Source organism: Mandrillus leucophaeus, unplaced genomic scaffold, assembly GCF_000951045.1.
Source record: "Mandrillus leucophaeus isolate KB7577 unplaced genomic scaffold, Mleu.le_1.0 Scaffold340, whole genome shotgun sequence".
In the NCBI taxonomy this organism is placed as follows: domain Eukaryota; kingdom Metazoa; phylum Chordata; class Mammalia; order Primates; family Cercopithecidae; genus Mandrillus; species Mandrillus leucophaeus.
This window is the reverse complement of record NW_012103588.1, coordinates 3,129,682-3,142,489: the sequence shown is the minus strand read 5'-3', so window position 1 is coordinate 3,142,489 and position 12,808 is coordinate 3,129,682. Positions and strand designations below refer to the sequence as shown.

The 12,808-nt window shown below is 38.7% G+C and overlaps 1 long non-coding RNA gene across 1 annotated transcript; it reads right to left on the bottom strand.

Annotated features, from left to right (window-relative positions):
• Nucleotides 1-3,012: 3,012 nt before the first annotated feature.
• On the bottom strand, nucleotides 3,013-9,433 carry LOC105545871. Its single transcript, XR_001007005.1, has 2 exons — nucleotides 9,228-9,433; nucleotides 3,013-3,702 (listed from the first exon to the last, which is right to left on the bottom strand). It is a non-coding gene; the product is annotated as an uncharacterized LOC105545871 (long non-coding RNA).
• Between the last annotated feature and the right edge of the window lie 3,375 nt (nucleotides 9,434-12,808).

Genomic DNA, 12,808 nt, shown 5'->3' with positions numbered 1-12,808 from the left:
CATAATAATTGTTGCTTTTTTGTTGATAGTTTTTTTTTGGTAAGTCAGCTATTACATTAACGTCTTTACATACAAGATATCATTTAACCATAATTTACAAATAAAGTCATTCAAAAGTGTCTGAAATAAATAGTCAAGTCAGAAAAACAAATATGTCAATAAAAAATAATTATTTCTAAGAAATGGTTTGCCAGTGTTATTTAGTAGAGGCTTTCCAAATTCAGCAGATGTGAATTTACCCATAAAACAGTAATTGGTCCACAGGAAAACATGACTAAAAATGTGGCATATGAAAAGAAAGCAATCTTTCATTTACACAGAATTGTCATATTTCAGGTAATCTAGTGACATGGACATTAAGTTTCATGGAGATTGGGAAAAAGGTGGGTCGAAAATGGTGGGTCAGAAACGAGGAAGAGAGGACTGGCACGGTGGCTCACACCTGTAATCCCAGCACTTTGGGAGGCCAAGATGGGTGGGTCACCTGAGGTCAGGAGTTCGAGACCAGCCTGGCCAACATGGCAAAAACCCGTCTCTACTAAAAATACAAAAATTAGCCGGATGTGGTGGTGTGTGCCTGTTATCTCAGCTATTTGGGAGGTTGAGGCAGGAGAATGGCTTGAACCCAAGAGGCGGAGGTTGCAGTGAGTCGAGATCGTGCCACTGCACTCCAATCTGGGCAACAGAGTGAGACTCCATCTCAAAACAAAACAAAAACCAAATATACTAACAGTCTATTCTATCAGACCCCTTAATTTGACTCAACCAAATCCTCAAGGACATTTTGCCCTGGATTATTGAAAATATGGACAATTCAATAATAATTTAGACGTGGGCCTATAACATGATAGGAAAAGAACAACTTTAAAAGTTGGTTTTGAGGTCATACACAGATGGGTTTGTGGGCAAAGGGCAAGGACAACTTCACAGATCAGATGTCATCTGAGCTGGGTGATGGAGCTAAATAGGAAGCATTCTTGTGAATAAGTCAAGAAACAACATTTACAGAAGAATGTTCACATTGTGGAGGTTTGAAACCACTGGGGAAGAGCTGGATCTTTTTGCAGCTTAACTACCTCCTATCCCTCTGTGTCCCTCCACTTCCTCTGTGCCCTCAGGGGATTGTCTTTACACAGGCATGGCACAGCCCTTGCCTTTCCTCTTAGATTTAGAATCAGTCAGTGGGAGGCACTGGGCATCAACAGCACCTTGGAAAAGAGAAAATTGAGGCCAGGGATGCAGTCCTTCAACGTTTTTCCTGTCAGCTTACTTCAGGTTGGCTTTGTCACGTGACCAAAACAGCTCTCACTGAGCAGCCTTAAATCTCTTTATCCCGGTAATGGTTCCTTCCTCTTTTCCCTTAGGCTCAGGAGGGTAATTAATAGCTCCTCCTTGGTGCTAGCCCCAGGGGACTGCAACTTAACTTTCTGGTTTCTTTTCACCCTGTCCATATGTGAACAGAATAGTCTTTTTGTAAAACTTTCCTTTGTTACTCCCACTTAAGTACATAATCTATATTCTGATGAGACCCCCATTGAAATATTTACATAACATCTTAACTGACAAAAAATCTAAAATTCATTCTGTGTAATGTCTGGCCAATCCCCCAAACCCAGGTTTAACTTATTTGAGTTTTTTTCTATTCTTTCCTCCCTCCTTTCCTATTGAGATGAATGGACATTTGATGTTACCAGGAATATGAGTAATGACTTGGAAGTTACCATTTGAACAATTGACATTCTTGAGGTAAGAAAACTATTTTGCATCGAAGTTTACTATTACTGAAGAACAGACTTTATATTCATAAGTCTGTAAAAGTCCTCAGAGATCATCTAACATTGCCCAGCAGTGCCAAAGACTGGCTCATAATGGAAACCACCTAGACAGCTATCTAGAAATATATATCTTCATTTCCCAAACTCACGAATATCACCTGCATCAGAATCTCTCAGGGGAGCATCCGAATTTTACTTTATTTTATTTTATTAATTTTTAGGTTTCCTGACCTATGATTCTCATTTAAGGGGTGGGAAATCTAAAGACTACAGAGGTTCTGTAACTTTCCAAAGCTCAAATAACAAGACAGAGACACGTGAGAATGAGATGCACTCTTCCTGACTTCCTGTTGTTGAGAGAAAGGAAAATTAAGAAATGGGGAAAATCTATGGACATGTTAGACAGATAGTTAATGCCTTCATTTGGTAAAGTATATCCCTGAACATAAATTAAGAAAAACAGGTTGTTTTTCCTAATCTCTAAAATGTTAAATTTGTCACGTGATCTCCTGTGCCTTACAAAGATGTTAAGGCTCTTGTCATTTTGGGCCGGGCACGGCAGCTCACACCTCTAATCACAGCACTTTGGGGTGCCAAGGCTCTTGACCCGAGGTCAAGAGTTTGAGACCAGTCTGGCCAACATGGTGAAATCTCGTCTCTACGAAAAATACAAAAAGAAAAGGAAAAAATTATCTGGGCGTGGTGGCGCACTCCTGTAGTCCCAGTTACTCGGGGAGGCTGAGGCAGGAGAATCACTTGCACCTGGGAGGCAGAGGCTGCAGTGAGCCAAGATCATGCCACTGCACTCCAGCCTGGGCCACAAAGGGAGACTCCGTCTCACCCCCACGCCTCCCAAAAAACAACTCTTGTCATTTCGGTATGGACCTTTTTGTTCAGTTGTTTCCTACAATGATGTGATAATCAGCAGTTTCCCAACGTTGTTAACATACTAGGATTCCACTTCCACAGGAAGGACTCTGTGTTCTGATAAATGATGGAAATAGTCATTTCATAAATCAGATGATAACCTCAAGCTATGGCTTTGAAGTATCACTGATGTTTTCCAACTCATTTCCTAAGGAAAGAAAGCCCGCCAAAGCACTCCAAGAAGATAAACAGTATTTGGCCAGTGGAAATCCGGAGTCTAAAGACAATCAACTGATCAAATATTTTCTATCAGAAAATCATAAAAATTCACATAGTTTATAAAAGAGTTTCTCCCACTACAGTCCTTTTAACAACAAGGTATTAATTAATTTATTTTCTCTTCACCAGTAAAGTAAGAATAAACCAGAAAAAGAGAAGCAACCCGTTAATTTCAGTATGGATGAGCTTCAACTCCTGATAACTTAAAGCAGGTATTCTTTGGCTTCCTCTGCTATCTAAAACCAGAGCAACAAGAAGATTCTCCAACAGCAAAATCTTATTTACAGTTAACCAGTTGATCTTATCCTCTGCTAACTTTCTCTCTATCAATTTAGGTTATCTGAGCATGACTGAGCATGTAGAAAAGTCAGGCCTTGATTTTCAAAGGGCAGACAGGAAAGTATAGTCACTCGACTTCGGACCATTGTCCTAGGATCTGAAGTATCTTTAAGTAGTATTGTGATTAACCTCATTGTGATCAGCTGGGGCTAAAGTTTTTATTTGTCTCCTGACCCCTCTAGCCTCGGAACTCTCCAGAGTTTTTTAATTGGAGACATCTTCAGTATGATTTCCAGGTCCCTAGTAACTTCAAAACTTATCTATACAGACTTCTGTTTTTGAATTTGTAAAATAAATATGATGATGCATTTTATAAGAGCACTATGATTGGGTATGGTGGCTCACACTTGTAATCCTAGCACTTTGAGAGACCAAGACAGGAGGATTGCTTGAAAACCAGGAGTTCAAGACCATTCTGGGAAACAAAGGGAGACCCTGGTCTCTACGAAAAAAGAAAATAAAGACCATTAGTTTCAGTTGCATATTTCTTCGGTTAAATGAAAGTAGGCAAATCACACATTGTATTTTGGGTATTTAGCAATGGGTTATTCACGTTTAGTTGTAAATGGTGCTTAAAAATGTATTTTCACCCAATAACAAAATGCCACAGAAATTAGAAGTAATGTAGTTTAGTATGTTAAGACCTTAATTTCTCTCATTTAATTTTCTCATTATTTGTGGGTGTAAAACCCCATACTCCTTTGGAATAATCTCGGTTTATTTTAAAAGTTTTGGATGGTGATCTAAGTGATACTCCATTTTAGGCTTGTGATTAAAAAGAGGATATTTGAGTTCTAAAATCCTTAACAGTATATCAATAAAGGTTAACACATTGTGCAAACTATACAAAAAAACAAATCTATGAACATTACGGTGCAGTATCTCTGACTTAATTTGGGAGTTTTGACCAAAAATTGCCTTATTGGCCACTGGAGGTCACCATTGTTCTCTCTAAACTTTGGAGACAGAAAAAACAAGAGGCTCAAAAGCATGGGTGGGTATAGAGGTGGGGAAAATATTTTTCCCTAATGGTGTTATTAATAACATTGAGAAACTTATTTTATGTGGCAAATTTCTCTTTTATCATTATTGATCTGTGATAAATGCAGTAAGAATGCTTTCAACATTTTAAGATCCCCTTTAAATTCTTATAATTTGTCTGATTTCAAATGACAAAAATGGAATTTAAAATTGTTTTAGAATTCTGAGTTATAAGTGCTTTCCCTTTTTGCATTATAACTGAATCCTAACTTTCATTCTTAGAATGTTTTTCAGAAATAAAATTGATCACGAATCATCTCATTTCTCCAGCATCTTAGGTTGGATTTCCTAGGAACAGAACCTGTGACAGGAATTCAGGTGGAGCTGTTTTAGGTAAGGGGAGCCCTGAAGAGAAGAAAGAGTAGAGAACAGGACAAGGCAGGGAAGGAGCTAAGCAGGAATGTGGTCTCAGCTGAAGAGGAGGTTCAGCCTGGATCCATGGGGAGCAGAGCTCTGGAGCATAAATTGCACCTCATGGCAGGTCCTGCCTTGAGGCAAATGCTCCACCGTTTTCTCCCTGTCAGCCTGTCATTAGCTATGGGTTGTAGAAGGCTGGGGTGGGATGGACATAACTCCTCAGGCTTGAAGAAGGAAATTTTCCAGAGATGGGGGTAGGTGTGAGCTGTGAACAGCTGTCATCTCAGCAACCGAGGAGGTGGTGCCACAGCAGGTGCAGTGGATCTGGGTATGGCAGCACCACCACCATCCACGCAGAGAAGTAAAACCCTCAGTAATTAACCTCTGAGTTAATCAAAAGTAACCACTTGATCAATTTAAGAGAGTGTCTGTGACAAAGCCATTTTTCTTCTGATTATTTATTAGTCAAATTAAAAGGAGAACTCACTTTTTTCCAAATAGGAGAAAGCTAGATTTGATGGCTGGTTCTATCTGTAGTACTAAATAAATAAATACATAAATACATATAAATCAATAAAAAATTAGTAACTGGACTTTTATAGGCCTCATTTTTTTCAATATATAAGTACAATTACAGCAACTTTTAAAGGTATAAGAGTTAAAAATTTGTTTTTTAATATAAAAGTAATTAATATGTCAAGATTTATTAATATTATAAGTTCTATAATTGGCACAGTACTACTTCTCATTTTATGTGTAGGGTAGAATGTCAAAACTACTGCGGCAGGAATAACTGGCAAAGAGGGAACATTTCTACTCTGCAAGATACAGTCTTGGTCCTTTGCATTTGGAGTCATTTTTTACTGTCCCAGCACTGTCTACTAGGCAGACCATGTGATTTCTCTTTCTCTGGGAAGCAACGAGGCCCAGCAATTTTGAGTGACACCTAACATTGTGCAGCTACTAGGTAAGAGCCAGATTTGAACACAAAGCTGAAATATTTCCACTAGTATCGGGTGTTGAATTGCTCTATGTCAATCTTCTGATCAGTAAACTGCCTACCTAATTTGGATAAACAACTTACAATGAGAGCATTTTTCCAGCCAATTCATCTTGGTAGTAAGACAGTTTGCTCTGTACTTTAGCTTAAAGACAATTGTCCCATAGAAAGTGCCACAAGAATATAATGGCAAAGGTTCTTTTATATTTCTGGTTTATAATTATATATCATTGTCCTCAATCCTACTACTGCTAAAGAAATTCAATTCCTCCGATGTTGTCTTTTTCAAAAACTATACAGGCTGGGTGCTGTGGCCCAGGCCTGGAATCCCAGCACTTCGCAAGGCCAAGGCAAGAGGATTCCTTGAGCCCAAGAGTTCAAGAGCAGCCTGGGCAACATGTTGAAACATCGTCTGTATACAAATACACACACAAAAATCAGCTGGACATGGTGGTGTGCATCTGTAGTCCTAACTACTCAGGAGGCTGTGGTGGAAGAATCCCTTGAGCCCAGCAGGTCGAGCCTGCAATAAGCTGTGATTGCACCACTGCACTCCAGCCTGGATGACAGAGCAACACACCCTGTCTCAAAAACAAAAACAAAAACAAAAAACTATACAACAGAGCTCTGAAAAAAATCACACTTTCAAGTACTTGAAGAAGAGAAAAAATTTGTTTCTGTTCCTCTTGTTTTCCTCCTTCCTGAATATTGTTTCTTTAGTCCTTTTTATATTGCATTCCCCAGTTAGCTGATAATCTCTTCACCTTTTCTCTGAGTTCTCAACATCCAGGGTTAAAAACAGGTCCATGTTTCTCTCAGTGCATGTGCCCAGCATGATTAAAAAGGAAGGCTTGCTTCATAGGTGCAAGAGCCTGAAAAGAATTATGTTTTAAATTTAATCATTTCATATTGCTGCCATTTACTTTATGGCTCATTAAGAATACCAGGTCTATTATTTTCCATATTTTTTTTTTTTTTTTGCCAGTGTTTCGCCTATTGCTTTTCTGCTGTGTATGCATTTTTCAATTACTATATATTATTTCTTGCATTCCTCATGCTTTTTAAATTACTCTTCCCAAGACTCTACTGAAACAGACTGAGGGAGGAGGTTGAGTGATGATGGGGGTAGCAGAGAGGGTTTGGCTGTTTCTTCATATGTCCTGTGGGAAGTATCTGGCCTTAATTGTTGGTGAATATTTCACTGATGTCTCATTTAAATGTGGGATTCATAATACCTCTTTCATCCTCAGCCTTGGGTCCTGGCAATTAATTCCAGGGCAACAGGAAACATCACACTCAAAGTTTTGTCATAAAAATATGATTTGATTTAACTTCCTTTTTTTCAGTTGGGGAAACTAAAGCTCAGAAAGTTTAAGTGACATGTCCAAAGTCACACAAATGGTGGAGGTAGAATTGGTATTGAAGCTTAGGCTTGTCTGGCTCCAGGCACCGCACATGTTCAGTAACAATGACTCTACAAAGGCATGAGAATTTCTGGGATAGTGACTTAGGAAACTTTCCTATGGGTTCTAATATAACGTGTTAGGTGAAACATCAGAGTATAAAATATACAAAGACATCTACCCCTATATTTGGGGGGACAGAGCCAAGAGATCAGATGGGTGCTCCTAACCCTGCATGTCCTGCCCCTATGTTTTCTCCACATCTGGCTCTGTCCCACACCATGAGGAATCTCCTGCTGTCCCTTGAGCCTGAGGTTGCCTCAGCAGAATGAATCTGGGTAAGAAGACTCTGCAAACCCCAGCAGCAAGCAGAGATCCACTTTGGCAGGGAACATCAGAGTCTTGAGTTCCTGGCCAGATGTCTAGAAAAATAGGGATTGTGGGTTACAGATGGTCCTGTAACCTTGCCACACAGACTTCTCATAGTAAGAGAGGGCTGCAGCTGGCAGAGGAGCAGCTCAGGGCAGGACGGAGACCCCAGTGCCTAGGACTAAGCAAAGTACTGAATATGGTTCTACAGGATGTCCGCTTCTATAAACCGGCACAGGTTTATTATTATCAAGCCACCCAAAGTACAACTATTAAACCTGGGCTAAGGCTAATTTACTGTTATGCACCCGTCTGACTGTGGGAAACCTTCTTCTCTTTGCTAATACGAAATATGTAGCCACTCCGGTGGGCTGTCATGCTAACAAGAGTAAGGAATTGGTTAAAGAAAAGGAAAAGTAAAGCATCCAGAGCATTCTTTCTAGCTGCTGGCTATTAAATATATTTCTTTAATTTAATATTTACTGAGGCACTTTGTGCCAGACATTGGAGTTATGTAGGAAATAAAAATAAACAAGATGATATTAATGCAATAATAAAAAAAGACAACCTACTATGTACTAGGCATTGAGCACAGTTGCAGCATATTGAAGTTACCTCTTTAACCAAACAGACATGGTTCCTGCCGTTATGGAAACTTACAGATTTTAGGCACAAAATACACATTAAGTTAATGACTTGTACATATCAATAATTGCAGTTATAGTAAATAGTATTGAGAACTTTTGAGCTGTGTGAGAATGTATTTTATTTGCTAAAATGTGTTCCTCTGAAGTTCTGATGTACTAATCTCCAGCATCTCAGGATATGATTACATTTGGAGACAGGGTATTTAAAGAGGCAACGAATTAAAATGAGGCGGTCAGGGTGGTCCCTGGTCCAATATGATTGGTGTTCTTTTTGAAAGAGTTTAGGACACAGTCATGTACAGAGAAAAGACAATGTGAAGATACGAGGAGAAGACAGTCATAGAAGTCCGGGTAAGAGGGCTCGTTTCTTGACCTCAAGAAACCAACCCTGCTGACACCTTGATGTAGTGTCAGAGGCGTTTGGATCAGAGCAACTCCATCTTGAATAGGAGCTGGGCAAAATAAGGCTGAGACCTACTGGGCTGCATCCCCAGACAGTTAGACATTCTAAGTCACAGGATGAGATAGGAGGTCGGCACAAGATTCAGGTCATAAAGACCTTGCTGATAAAACAGTTTGCAGTAAAGAAGCTGGCTAAAACCCGCCGAAACCAAGATGGTGACAAGACTGACCTCTGGTCGTCCTCAATGCTATGACAGCATTCAATGCTATGTCCCAGCACTATGACAGTTTACAAATGCCATGTCAACATCAGGAAGTTACCCTATATGGTCTAAAAAGAGGAGGCATAAATAATCCACCCCTTGTTTAGCATATAATCAAGAAATAACCATAAAAATGGGCAACAGCAACCCTCGGGGCTGCTCTGCCTATTGAGTAGTCATTCTTTTATTCCTTTACTTTCTTAATAAAGTTGCTTTCACTTTACAGACTCTCCCTGAATTATTTCTTGAGTGAGATCAAAGAACCCACTTTTGGGGTCTGGATTGGGAACCTTTCAGATAACATTAGGACTCCCATCATTTAGAACCGTGAGAAAATAAATTTAGTTGTTTAAACCATTCAGTCTGTGGTATTTTGTTATAGTAAGCTCAGGAAACTAATATTGTTTTTAACAGGGAATCCATATCTAGTGAAGGGTGACTAGAATAAAACATTTTTGAGACCCAAAGGAAAAATAAATCTTTACCTGGCCATTCAGGAGACTTGATGGGATGGGACAGGTATAATTCCTGGCAGAAGGTGGCAGAAGGCATGGGCAAAGCTCCTGAAACAGAAGAAATCTGAATCACGGATGAATTGGGAAGAAAGTCAAATTTGAGCCACAGTGATAAAGGGGCTGAATGGCCTTTAAGCAGTCATTTTGGTTGGTGGAGGTTGAAGTGAGTGCGTTTCCTAGTATTAAAAAAAGGAATAAAAAGAAAAGAAAACAAGAAAGAGTGTGAAAATCTGATTTACTTGATAGACATTCCTAGATAGTTGGAAACTTTTGATTGACGATACACATGATTTTACTTATAAATAATTGAGGCCCTCTAATATTTTAACAAGAAAATTTAACAACAGATTCAGAATCTAGGAAGTCAGGTTTTGTTTTTATAGTGTGTGTTTATCGACACCTAGCGGCGGGATTTTGAGTTGTTCTAAAATACTCGAATAACACTTTGTTCACAGTACAGATTTCAAGTCATTCTCAAAATGAATTTATTCATTTATTCTACAACTAGTTACTCAATCAATTTATGTAGCCAGCACTGGTTTTTTTTTGTGTGTAATTCAACTAAACTGAGCTCTACTCCCTCCTTTAACATAATGATAATACAAATTCAATCGTGGCAGTAGCTTCCATTTATTAAGCACTTATGGAATATTCACCACTCAGGTAGGCAGTTTTTTGATGTTATCTCGTTTGACTTTGACAACTAAGCTCAAAGCTCTTATCCTCTTCTCAGATTAGGAAACTGAGGCTCAGAGAGGTAACCCTCAGGGTGCAGTTTCCTGGTCTATGTTAGTGAAATCCTTCAGTGTAGAAAAGCCTTAATACATCTGTATTGTGTTATCTTTCTTATGAGTCACCGTAATGGCAGATGCCTGAAGACTACTGCATGGAGAAACTGGGCAATTAATTAGTATCCAATTATTATTTTTAATTTTTTTGTTACACTTTGATTTCTGGAGTACATATGCAGAAGGTGCTGGTTTGTTACATAATTATGAATATGCCATGGTGATTTGCTGCACTCATCAACCTGTCGTCTACATTAGGTATTTCTGCTAATGCTATCCCTCCCCTAGCAATTATTAGGGTCTTATGAGTCCTCAATTATAAGCGATGCAATCTTTTTGAGTCCTAGCTTGAAAGTGGCAAACAAATATTCTTCTGCAATCTATTGGCCAGAGCAAATCACAAGGCTCACTCGGATTCAAAGGAATGAATAAATAGCCTGTTGATGGGATGAGGTTCAAAGTTTCACTGCAAAACAAATGAAACAGAGAGACAGGAAAAACAGGAATAATGCCTGCAATCAATCAATCCGCCACAGTAAAACAGCACAAGGTGCCAAGGGAGCATACAGTACATGCATATATTCCAGCCCAGCAAGTTAGATCTTTCCCAGAGGCTGCAACTTCTGGGCTTCATCTTGAATGATGGTTGTCACTGAAAAGGTAGGGATGAGAGTCAGAGGAGGGGAAAGCACTTCAAGGCAGCAGTAACCTAAGCAGGCATAAAGTCAGGACACAGTACCTTTTTGAAAAGTATGGTATTTGTGGTGGGAAGTGAAAAATGAGAGGCAAAAAACAATTTCTTAAAACACAGTCAACCTTTTATGCATTTTGGAAATCCTCTATGCTTGCTTTCTTTTCAAATTATTTTGTTACCTTGTTACCTAACAACTTAAGTTTTTTTGCTCTCCTTGATGTGCAGAGGCAGCGGAAAACATACCCTGGAACAATGTAATTTTTGACTTTCACTGTGCATAGAAATGTCTTTTTTGACAGAGTTGTCCTCACTACTATGTTTTGAAGGGCTAATGAATATTTCTTCTACTGAGCTAGCCCAGAAGGGAGTCATTTAGAATGCCTGATGTGTGGATAGATGGCCGTCAATCAATTTGTCTACCAAGTAATTCTCTGAATGCCAGCGGATGGTGAAGAAAACTAGAAGGAATTTGACAAGAGAAAGTATGACTTTTAGGCCATTGAGGTTTTCTTTCAAATACCTGGTATGATGAAAGGGAAATAGAAAAAAGACTCCAACAACTGTTAACACATGGGACTAAAAGACGAGTATGTAATATAGAAATTGATAAAACCATTATCTAGATAAAACCATTAGTCTAGATGAGCTTTTATAAAGAATTTGATTCTCATCATTTTCTATTGACTCTTCAGGGTATAGCATAGTTCACAATTTAAAATTACCTTAGTTTTCGTAATTTCAAAAAATATCAAATTTTGTTGTAAGTTATGAAATACTGACCCCAAGCCAAATTATTTTGTCATTTGTTTGGAGTGAGATCCATGAGTTCCTGAAGACATATGGCCAGAAGTGAAATATTTTCATAACTATAAGATAATATTGTTATTTTTAATAGCTTTGTTTTTCAGGGTTTTAGCATTTCATATACAGAATTTTCTTTTCCCAACTGCCCTCACCTATTTCCCTGGCATACTACTAGTATTTACCTGAGACTTAACTCAAGTTTGTTTTTGCCTATGTAAAACTTATTCTGTCTTTGCAACACTGCTCCACCCCTACTCACAGAATTGAACACTCTCTTTTTATGTGCAAGCACTGAAGTTGGTACCAGTCTCTAGGATCTACTCTAATATCTGTTATCACAGCATATTGCACATTGTATTAATGTCTTCTTCACTATTAGGCTGTAATTTCTTTAAGAGTTAAGTCTGTGTTTTCTTGCTCTTTGTGTCCTTTCTTCCTATGGTGATGACATAGCAACTGCCCATACATATTCGTGGAAGTTAACTTGTGAATAAATAAGCGAGTGGCTTTCAACTGCAGATGTAACTTAGAATGAGATGGCATCTGTTTCCACGCCAAAAAATTTTAAAATAAAACTTATAATACTTAGATTTCTTTCAATAATTTATTATTTATAAAGTCCTTTTGCATACACCATCATTCCACTGGTACTTACAACAATATCAGACCCATTTTCAAAGTAAGAGCGTTCATGTTCATAGGAAGTCATGCAACTGCATGAAAACTCAAGTATTCAGCTAAAGACCCACATCCTATGTCACATACCATTGAGAGAAATAGCAACTAAATGGGATGGCAATTCTGTGAGTAAGCCCTGTAACAAAAAGATTGGGTCATTTCTTTTCTTCTATTCATTTTTCTTGTGTATAAATAAGAGAGGTCTACAAGGTGACCCCCGAGTTGAAGGGTCAACTCTAGCATATGAAATCTGCACACTCACATACTCATTAAACTCTCTGTCTCTGGACACCACATCAAGTGACCACGAGATGGCGATGCAGCTTAACTCAGCACCCAGGTCTGTAACCCCAGCATCTAATGAAAGCCATGCCCAAAGCAATTTCCCATATTCAGCAAATTTTAAAACATAGACATTCTATCATATTTGAGAACTCACCACCTCCCTTTTCAAATATGACTTCTGGATTTTCTTCATAGAGAAAATGTTTCAGGATGCGAACCATCCCTAAGAGCAAGCAAGAGGGACATCAACTTGAGGCCAGTGTTAGTCAACAGACCAAGAAAGTTCATTTACCTGATGGAAA